This window comes from Homarus americanus, unplaced genomic scaffold (assembly GCF_018991925.1).
Source record: "Homarus americanus isolate GMGI-L3 unplaced genomic scaffold, GMGI_Hamer_2.0 scaffold4896, whole genome shotgun sequence".
Classification (NCBI taxonomy): domain Eukaryota; kingdom Metazoa; phylum Arthropoda; class Malacostraca; order Decapoda; family Nephropidae; genus Homarus; species Homarus americanus.
This window is the reverse complement of record NW_024749657.1, coordinates 2,576,402-2,587,280: the sequence shown is the minus strand read 5'-3', so window position 1 is coordinate 2,587,280 and position 10,879 is coordinate 2,576,402.

Here is a 10,879-nt window from a genome sequence, read left to right as displayed (position 1 = left end):
ACCCCTACAGCTCACACATCTCACGGCAGGATTCTACAGCACACGCAGCTCACTGCAGGACCCCACAGCACACACAGCTCACGGCAGGACTCCCACAGCACACACAGTTTACAGCAGGACTCCAACAGCACACACAGCTCACGGCAGGACTCCTCACAGACACACACATCTCACTGAAGGACTCCCACAGCACACACAGTTGACGGCAGGACTCCTAGAGCACACAGGTCATGGCAGGACCCCTACAACGCACACAGTTTACGGAAGAACTACTCAGCACACACATCTCACTGAAGGACCCACAGCACACAAAGCTCACGGCAGGACCCCAGCTACACACAGCTCACGGCAGGACTCCTAGAGCACACACAGGTGGCAGGACCCCAGCACACACAGTTTACGGAAGAACTACCTCAGCACACACACACATGAAGCTCCCCTACAGCACACAAAGCTCACGGCAGGACTCCCCAGCTCACAGCTCATGGCAGGACTCCCCACAGCACACACAGCCCACGGCAGGACTCTAGACACACACATCTCACGGCAGAACTCCCATAGCACACACAGCTCACGGCAGGACTCCCCATAGCACACACATCTCACGGCAGGACTCCCATACACACACAGCTCACGGCAGGACCCCACAGCACACACAGCTCACGGAAGGACTCCCACAGCACACACGGCTCACGGTAGGACTCCCCACACACACAGCTCACGGCAGGACTCCCACAACACACACGGCCTGGCAGGACTCCCAGCACACACGGCTCACGGCAGGACTCCTACAGCACACACAGCCCGGCAGGACTCCAACACACACTGCTCACAGCAGGACCCCACAGCACACATAGCTCACGGCAGGACCCCACAGCACACACGGCTCACGGCAGGACTCCCACAGCACACACAGCTCATGACAAGACCCTACAGCACACACAGCTCACGCAGGACCTTCAGCACACACAGCTCACGGCAGGACCCTACAGCACACACAAGCTCACGGCAGGACTCCCACAGCACACACACACAGTTTACAGCAGGACTCCAACAGCACACACAGCTCACGGCAGGACTCCTACAGCACACACATCTCACTGAAGGACTCCCACAGCACACAGCTGACGGCAGGACTCTAGAGCACACACAGGTCATGGCAGGAGTCCTACAACACACACAGCTCACGGCAGGACTCCTACAGCACACACAGTTTATGGTAGGACTCCCACACCACACACAGCTCAGGCAGGACTCCCACAGCACACACGGCTCACGGCAGGACTCCCCACAGCACACAGCTCACGGCAGGACTCCTACAACACACACAGCCTGTGGCAGGACCCTTCAGCACACATAGCTCACGGCAGGACTCCCAGCACACACGGCTCACGGCAGGACTCCCATAGCACACACAGCTCACTGCAGGACTCCCACAGCTCCACACAGCTCACGGCAGGACTCCTACAGCTCACACAGCTCACACAGCTCACGGCAAGACTCCCCACAGCACACACACAGCTCACGGCAGGACTCCCACAGAGCACACACCACGGCAGGACTGCTACAGCTCACACAGCCTGCAGGACTCCCACAGCACACACAGATCACGGAAGGACTCCCACAGCACACAAAGCTCATGGCAGAACTCCTACAGCACACACAGCCTGTGGCAGGACTCTACAGCACACACAGCTCACGGCAGGACTTACAGCACACACAGCTCACGGCAGGACTCCTACAGCACACACAGCCCGTGGCAGGACTCTACAGCACACACAGCTCACGGCAGGGAAAACTCAGCACACACAGCGCACGGGGACCCCACAGCACACACGGCAGGACCCCACAGCACACACAGCTCACGGCAGGACCCCACAGACACACACAGCTCACGGCAGGACTCCCACAAGGCCAGCCTGCAGGACTCCACAGCTCAGCTCACGGCAGGACCCCACAGCTCACACACCACGGCAGGATTCCCACAGCACACACACAGCACACGGCAGGACTCCCACAGCCCACACAGCTCACGGCAGGACCCTCACAGCTCACACACCACGGCAGGACCCTGCAGCTCACACAGCTCACGGCAGGACCCCACAGCACACAGCTCACGGCAGACTCCCAGAACACACACAGCTCACGGCAGAACCCCATAGCACACACATCTCACGGCAGGACTCCTACAGCACACACAGCTCACGGCAGGACTCCCTACATCACACACATCTCACTGAAGGACTCCCGCAGCACACATATTTCACTGGAGGACTCCCACAGCACACAAAGCTCAAGGAAGGATTCCCACAGCACATACAGCTCACGGCAGGACTCCTACAGCACACACAGCTCACGGCAGGACTCCCACAGCACACACAGCTCACGGCAGGACTCCCATAGCACACACATCTCACGGCAGGACTCCCATAGCACACACAGCCCACGGCAGGACTCCTACAGCACACACATCTCACTGAAGGACTCCCACAGCACACAAAGCTCACGGCAGGACTCCTAGAGCACACACAGGTTGGTGGCAGGACCCCATAGCACACACAGTTTACGGAAGAACTACCTCAGCACACACATCTCATGAAGGACTCAGCACACAAAGCTCACGGCAGAACTCCCTCAGCTCACACAGCTCATGGCAGGACTCCCACAGCACACACAGCTCACGCAGGACTCCCATAGCACACACATCTCACGGCAGAACTCCCATAGCACACACAGCTCACGGCAGGACTCCCATAGCACACACACATCTCACGGCAGGACTCCCATAGCACACACAGCTCACGGCAGGACTCCCACAGCACACACAGCTCACGGAAGGACTCCCCACAGCACACACGGCTCACGGCAGGACTCCTACAGCACACACAGCTCACGGCAGGACTCCTACAACACACACGGCTCACGGCAGGACTCCTACAGCACACACGGCTCACGGCAGACTCCTACAGCACACACAGCTCACGGCAGGACTCTACAACACACACAGCTCACAGCAGGACTCCCACAGCACACATAGCTCACGGCAGGACTCCCACAGCACACACGGCTCACGGCAGGACTCACAGCACACACAGCTCACGACAAGACTCCTACAGCTCACACATCTCACGGCAGGATTCTTACAGCACACGCAGCTCACTGCAGGACCCCACAGCACACAGCTCACGGCAGGACTCCCACAGCACACACAGTTTACAGCAGGACTCCAACAGCACACACAGCTCACGGCAGGACTCCTACAGCACACACATCTCACTGAAGGACTCCCACAGCACACACAGTTGACGGCAGGACTCCTAGAGCACACACAGGTCATGGCAGGACTCCTACAACGCACACAGTTTACGGAAGAACTACACCTCAGCACACACATCTCACTGAAGGACTCCCCACAGCACACAAAGCTCACGGCAGGACTCCCCAGCTCACACAGCTCACGGCAGGACTCCTAGACACACAGGTTATGGCAGGACTCCACAGCACACACAGTTTACGGAAGAACTACCAGCACACACATATCACTGAAGGACCCCACAGCACACAAAGCTCACGGCAGGACTCCCCAGCTCACACAGCTCATGGCAGGACTCCCACAGCACACACAGCTCACGGCAGGACTCCATAGCACACACATCTCACGGCAGAACTCCCATAGCACACACAGCTCACGGCAGGACTCCCATACACACACATCTCACGGCAGGACTCCCATAGCACACACAGCTCACGGCAGGACTCCCCACAGCACACACAGCTCACGGAAGGACTCACAGCACACACGCTCACGGTAGACTCCTACAGCACACACAGCTCACGGCAGGACTCCTACAACACACACGGCCACGGCAGGACTCCCTACAGCACACACGGCTCACGGCAGACTCCCAGCACACAGCTCACGGCAGGACTCCTACAACACACAGCAGCTCACAGCAGGACTCCCACAGCACACATAGCTCACGGCAGGACTCCCCACAGCACACACGGCTCACGGCAGGACTCCCACAGCACACACAGCTCATGACAAGACTCCTACAGCACACACAGCTCACGGCAGGACTCCTTCAGCACACACACTCACGGCAGGACTCCCACAGCACACACAGCTCACGGCAGGACCCCACAGCACACAGTTTACAGCAGGACTCCAACAGCACACACAGCTCACGGCAGGACTCCCACAGCACACACATCTCACTGAAGGACTCCCACAGCACACACAGCTGACGGCAGGACTCCTAGAGCACACACAGGTCACAGGACCCAACAACACACACAGCTCACGGCAGGACTCCTACAGCACACACAGTTTGTAGGACTCCCACACCACACACAGCTCACGGCAGGACTCCCACAGCACACACGAGCTCACGGCAGGACTCCTACAGCACACACAGCTCACGGCAGGACTCCTACAACACACACAGCCTGTGGCAGGACTCCTTCAGCACACACAGCTCACGGCAGGACTCCTACAGCACACACGGCTCACGGCAGGACTCCTACAGCACACACAGCTCACGGCAGGACTCCTACAGCACACACGGCATCGGCAGGACCCCACACACACACAGCTCACGGCAGACCTCTACACACACAGCTATTGGCAGGACTCACAGCACACAGTTCACGGCAGGACTCCCACAGCACACAGCCCCACAGCAGACCCTTCAGCACACACCACGGCAGGACCCCAGCACACACACCACGGCAGGACCCTACAGCACACACAGCTCACAGCAGGACTCCTCCAGCACACAGCTCACAGCAGGACTCCTTCAGCACACACAGCTCACGGCAGGACTCCTACAGCACACACAGCTCACGGCAGGACTCCTACAGCACACAGCTCACGGCAGGACTCCTTCAGCACACACAGCTCACGGCAGGACTCCTACAGCACACACGGCTCACGGCAGGACTCCTACAGCACACACGGCTCACGGCAGGACTCCACAGCACACACAGCCACTGGTGGCAGACCCCACAGCACACACAGTTCACGGCAGTACCCCACAGCACACACAGCTCACAGCAGGACTCCCACAGCTCACACAGCTCACGGGGACTCCTTCAGCTCACACAGCTCACGGCAGACTCCCACAGCTCACACAGCTCACGGTAGGACTCCACAGCTCACACAGTCGGCAGGACCCCACAGCACACACAGCTCACAGCAGGACTCCCACAGCTCATACAGCTCACGGCAGGACCTTACAGCCAACACAGCTCACGGCAGGACTTCTACAGCACACACAGCTCATGGCAGGACTCCTTACAGCTCACAGCTCACGGCAGGACTCCTACAGCACACAAAGCTCATGGCAGGACTCCTACACAGCACACACAGCTCATGGCAGGACTCTACAGCACACACAGCCTACGGCAGGACTCCCACAGCACACACAGCTCACGGTACCACGCGCACAGCACACAGTTCACGGCAGGACTCCCACAGCACACACAGCTCACAGCAGGACTCTTACAGCACACACAGCTCACGGCAGGACTGCTACAGCACACACAGCTCACGGCAGGACTCCTACAGCACACACAGCTCACGGCAGGACTCCCACAGCACACACAGCTCACGGCAGGACTCCACAGCACACACAGCTCATGGCAGGACTCTCTACACACACAGCTCACGGCAGGACTCCCACAGACACACACAGCTCACGGCAGGACTACCCCAGCACACACCACACTACCAACACCACAGCACCTCCACCACACCACAACACCACAGCACCTCCACCACAGTACCAACACCACAGCACCTCCACCACACCACCAACACCACAGCACCTCCACCACCACCAACACCACAGCACCTCCACCACACTACCAACACCACAGCACCTCCACCACAGTACCAACACCACAGCACCTCCACCACACCCAACACCACAGCACCTCCACCACACTACCAACACCCACCACACCACCAACACCACAGCACCTCCACCACAGTACCAACACCACAGCACCTCCACCACACTACCAACACCACAGCACCTCCACCACACTACCAACACCACAGCACCTCCACCACACCACCAACACCACACACCTCCACCACACCACCAACACCACAGCACCTCCACCACAGCACCAACACCACAGCACTCCACCACACTACCAACACCACAGCACCTCCACCACACCACCAACACCACAGCACCTCCACCACACTACCAACACCACAGCACCTCCACCACACTACCAACACCACAGCACCTCCACCACACTACCAACACACCACAGCACCTCCACCACACACCACCAACACCCACAGCACCTCCACCACACTACCAACACCACAGCACCTCCACCACAGTACCAACACCACAGCACCTCCACCACACTACCAACACCACAGCACCTCCACCACACTACCAACACCACAGCACCTCCACCACACTACCAACACCACAGCACCTCCACCACACTACCAACACCACAGCACCTCCACCACACTACCAACACCACAGCACCTCCACCACACTACCAACACCACAGCACCTCCACCACACTACCAACACCACAGCACCTCCACCACACTACCAACACCACAGCACCTCCACCACACTACCAACACCACAGTACCTCCACCACACTACCAACACAAAGTCCTGTCACCTCTCATCCTAAACCACAAACCCCGAGATTCAGACTTGTGAACCCGAAGCAGTAGACACTGATACATTAGTCTGTCCATAAATGCTTCGGATTCAAGAGTCTGAATCTCGGGGTTCATGACTTTTTTGGGTGACTGTACCTACTGTATACCTTCAACATCTATCTACATTTACTTGTACTGTCTATCTACATATTCCTGCACTGTCTGTCTACATACTGTATACCTGCGCTGTCTAACTACTTTGCATACTTACACTGTCTATTTACAATGTATACCTGCAGCTTATTTACATTTTATACCTATATCAACTATCTACATTGTGTACCTACACTTTACATTGTATACCTGCACTGTATCTACATAGAATACCTGCACTATTTATATTGCATACTTGCACTATCTATGCGCATGCTGAATCAATGTGTAGTTGCATGATTATTTCACTGACTCTATCTAGCAGTACTGTATACCTATCTACAGAGCATTCTTTAAATAAATCAACCTAATGACCGCACACCCCCCTTCACACCACACATTCTTGTCCACATTATTGCAAACAGTCCAGGATGGCTACTGTTAACTTTATTCATTCATCTTAACTTGTAATTTTACCACCTATCAGCTTAATAGCCGTTTGGGCTGTTGGTTTGTTCGATGTTAGGTCCTTTATTGCCAGCTGTAAGTACAGTCTCTCACCGACTTACGACGGGGTTAGGGACCCAAATCCAGGTTTTAAGTCTGACATAGATAAAAAAATAAAAAATAAAAAATAAAAAAAACTAATTTAAAAAAAAATCTACAATGCAATACAGTACAGTAAAAGTAATAAATAATGAGGAATGAATACAGTGTGACTGAGCACTTACCTTTAATGTAATCAGCTGAATGCACACAGGGCCCCCATAATTTTCTATTTACAGGATACATGGAGACTATATTAATTGGATGAAGCAGAGGAGGAGACGGGGCTGGGTGGGTCATCAATGTCGCTTTCTTCAGACAGGTTTATGTACTGTGGAAACTTGCTGGTTGAAGGTATTGGATCATCTTGAGGGAGTGAAGAGGCAGCACTGGTGGGGCGTGAGGAGACAGCACTGGGGGACTTCTTGAAATAGATGTCCAATTTAGACTGCACAGTTTGCTTTTTCTTTTCATTATAAATCTCCCTGTAGCAAGCAAGTGCATCTTGGATCATTCTGTCAACTTTGGCATAACGCTTATAATTTTGATCCATGCTATCAAACATTTGCATTCCTTTATTAATTGTAGCAAATGCCTCTGCCATTTGTTTCACTGAAAACTTTTTGGGGGGTGCAGGTTCTTCTTCTACATTTTGTCTCTCTTCTTCCTTTGCAATTTTCTGTGCATCTAGTTCAATAAGATCCTCGTTACTGAGCTCTTCTGCTACACTTTCAACCAACTGTCCAACATCTTCATTATCAATTTCTAACTCCAGCTGTTTACCTAACTCCACTATCTTGTTACTAATATCCGAAATAACTTCATTTTCATTAAACCCTTTGAAACTGTTCACATATCTATTCAAGATTTTCTTCCATAGTCCATTCATGCAATGTTTTGTAACCTGATCCCATGCTGCACTAATGTTCTTTACACATGACAAAACGTTGTACTCCTTCCAAAACTCTCTGAGCATTTTCTCACCTTCAGTAGCAGGAACAGCCTGAGCGAAGGTCGTGCGTAAATAATACGCTTTAAAGGCAGCAATAGCACCTTGATCCATGGGCTGGATGATAGAGGTAGTGTTAGGTGGAATGTACACTACCTTAACATCAGGGTGCATGTCGTCCAGGTGTGGTGGGTGTCCCGGAGCATTATCCAAAATCAGCAAAATCTTGAATGGAATCCGTTGTTGCAGACAATACTCCTTGGCTCGTGGAATGAAACAAGTCATGAACCAATCCTCAAACAGTGCTAAGGTCATCCAGGCTTTCTTATTACTGCGATAAAACACTGGCAGTGTGTGCTTGCTGACATGTTTAAAAGCCCTGGGGTTCTCTGAATGATAGATCATGAAGGGCTTTAGCTTGAAACCAGCAACATTCTCCCCCCAACAGAAGTGTAATTCTGTCCTTGAATGCCTTGAATCCGGGCATTTTTTTGCCTCTTTGTGGATGTATGTCCGCTCAGGCATGCATTTCCACAATAATCCAGTCTCATCCACATTGAATATTTGCTCAGGCAAATAATTCCCTTCCACAATCACATCATCTAACTCCTCCTTAAAAGCTTCGGCAGCACCAACATCGGCACTAGCTGCCTCTCCACTCACCTTAACATTGTGTAGACTGTAGCGTTTTTTAAATCTATCAAACCACCCATGACTTCCTGTAAAGGTTTTATCACACTCATCTCCTGCCTGCTCCTTCAGGCTTTGGAATAGGCTTCTTGCTTTAGCTTGTATGGTTAGAACACTTAAGGGTACACGCTTCTGTATCTGGTCTTCTATTCATATCACAATTAATTTTTCCATATCGTGAATAGGACCTCGTCTTTTCTTTGAAATTATAGTTCCCTTTATTGGTGTTGTTCCTTTCACTACATCACGAATACGTTCCTTGTCCTTCAGAATAGTGGATATGGTCGAGTGTGAGAAACCTAGATCACGTGAGATTGTTGCTACAGTCTTTCCATTCTCATGCTGAGTTATACCATTCTCATGCTGAGTTATACCATTCTCATGCTGAGTTATTATCTTCATTTTCATCTCAAAAGTAATTGCCTGTCTCCTTTTCTTTGGAGCACCACCAGCACTCTCACTTTTACGCTTTCCAGTCATTGTAAATCAATTAAATACGATAATAACGAAAGTTCACAGCGCGATCAGTGTATAGGATACGATAGCCAAACACCAACTAAGCGCTCTACTGAGTGAGTGTACCCACGCGGCGACCCAGCCGCACCACGCTCTCGCCCGGGACATAAACGTTTCGGTATAGAAAATGCGCAAGTCATTTGAAAATATTTTTGGTCACGACTGCTGCGGTCATATGTCCTGACGGTCGTAAGGTCAGAGCAGGTCGTAAGTACCGACGGACGTATGTCCATGCAGTCGTAAGTCGGGGACTACCTGTACAGGAGGAAATGGTAGTACCCACAGAAAACCTGCGAAGTTTGGTAGGGTTACACTGGATAACACCCTTCTCACATCTGTCCAGGGCTTGGACTGAACCCTAACTGGGAGATACAATATTGTAAATACTTTTGAGTATCCAGTCCCAGGACACTGGTGAAAGATACACATGCTACAGCTATACTGTACCACCCCGTAACTATTATAAGAATTTCCACTCGATACGATCCAATCAAATTCAGGTAACTCAAACTGGCTTAGAAATGCTAGGTCTGTTTCTAAGTTAGATTTGTCATCTGCTTTAATATTAATGGAAATTAACACTTTAGCTGTAGCGTCCATGGTACAGTACTTACTTTTAAAAAGCTGACCCTCGTGCAGGGTAAACGCTCGTATTTTAATTTACACATTATCTAATCCACTCATTCACACCCTCATAAATGTCATTCTACAAATACATTTCAGTGCTTAATAAAGTCTGTGAAATTATCTTTACTTTATAACTTTTGAAACACCTTGCTCTTAAAGTTAAATTGTAAAGAGAATTTCAGTCTTTTGTAAGCATTAAGTCTGGAGCTTCTGGGGGAGGAGGTGGAGTTAACTAGTAAAGCAAAGCGATTTTTGGAACACCTTGTACAGTATGTACCAGAAAGTAACTTTTAATTATTTCTGTGCACCATTTTGTTACGGTTTCAGTTTTTGTAAGTACAGGTACAGTCATTTTTGGTATAACGCGTGTTTTGTCAACGCGAATTGATTGCAACGCGTTTGATGAATAAGGGAACGCTGTTTGTAAAATGCGAACTTTTGCATACGAATGTTGGCTATAACACGATTCCATCCTCAACGTTTTAAGTGTAGCGTGGTGCGGGTTTATGCAATGTTTACAGTTCACGTTCGACATCACATGTTCAAATGATTCGTGTATTTTGTTTGTGAAGTGTTTTTTGAGAGGTACTCTGTAAATTTTGTTCTTTTTTTGCAAATTTAGCTGTTACCCATAAATACTATATGAAAAGAATAAATAAAAAGAATGTTTCTCAGTGCAGACTAATAACGGTTTACACCAGCGCTCTCTGTTTACATCACGTGATCAGTGGAATCGTTCGGTTTCTGTCGAT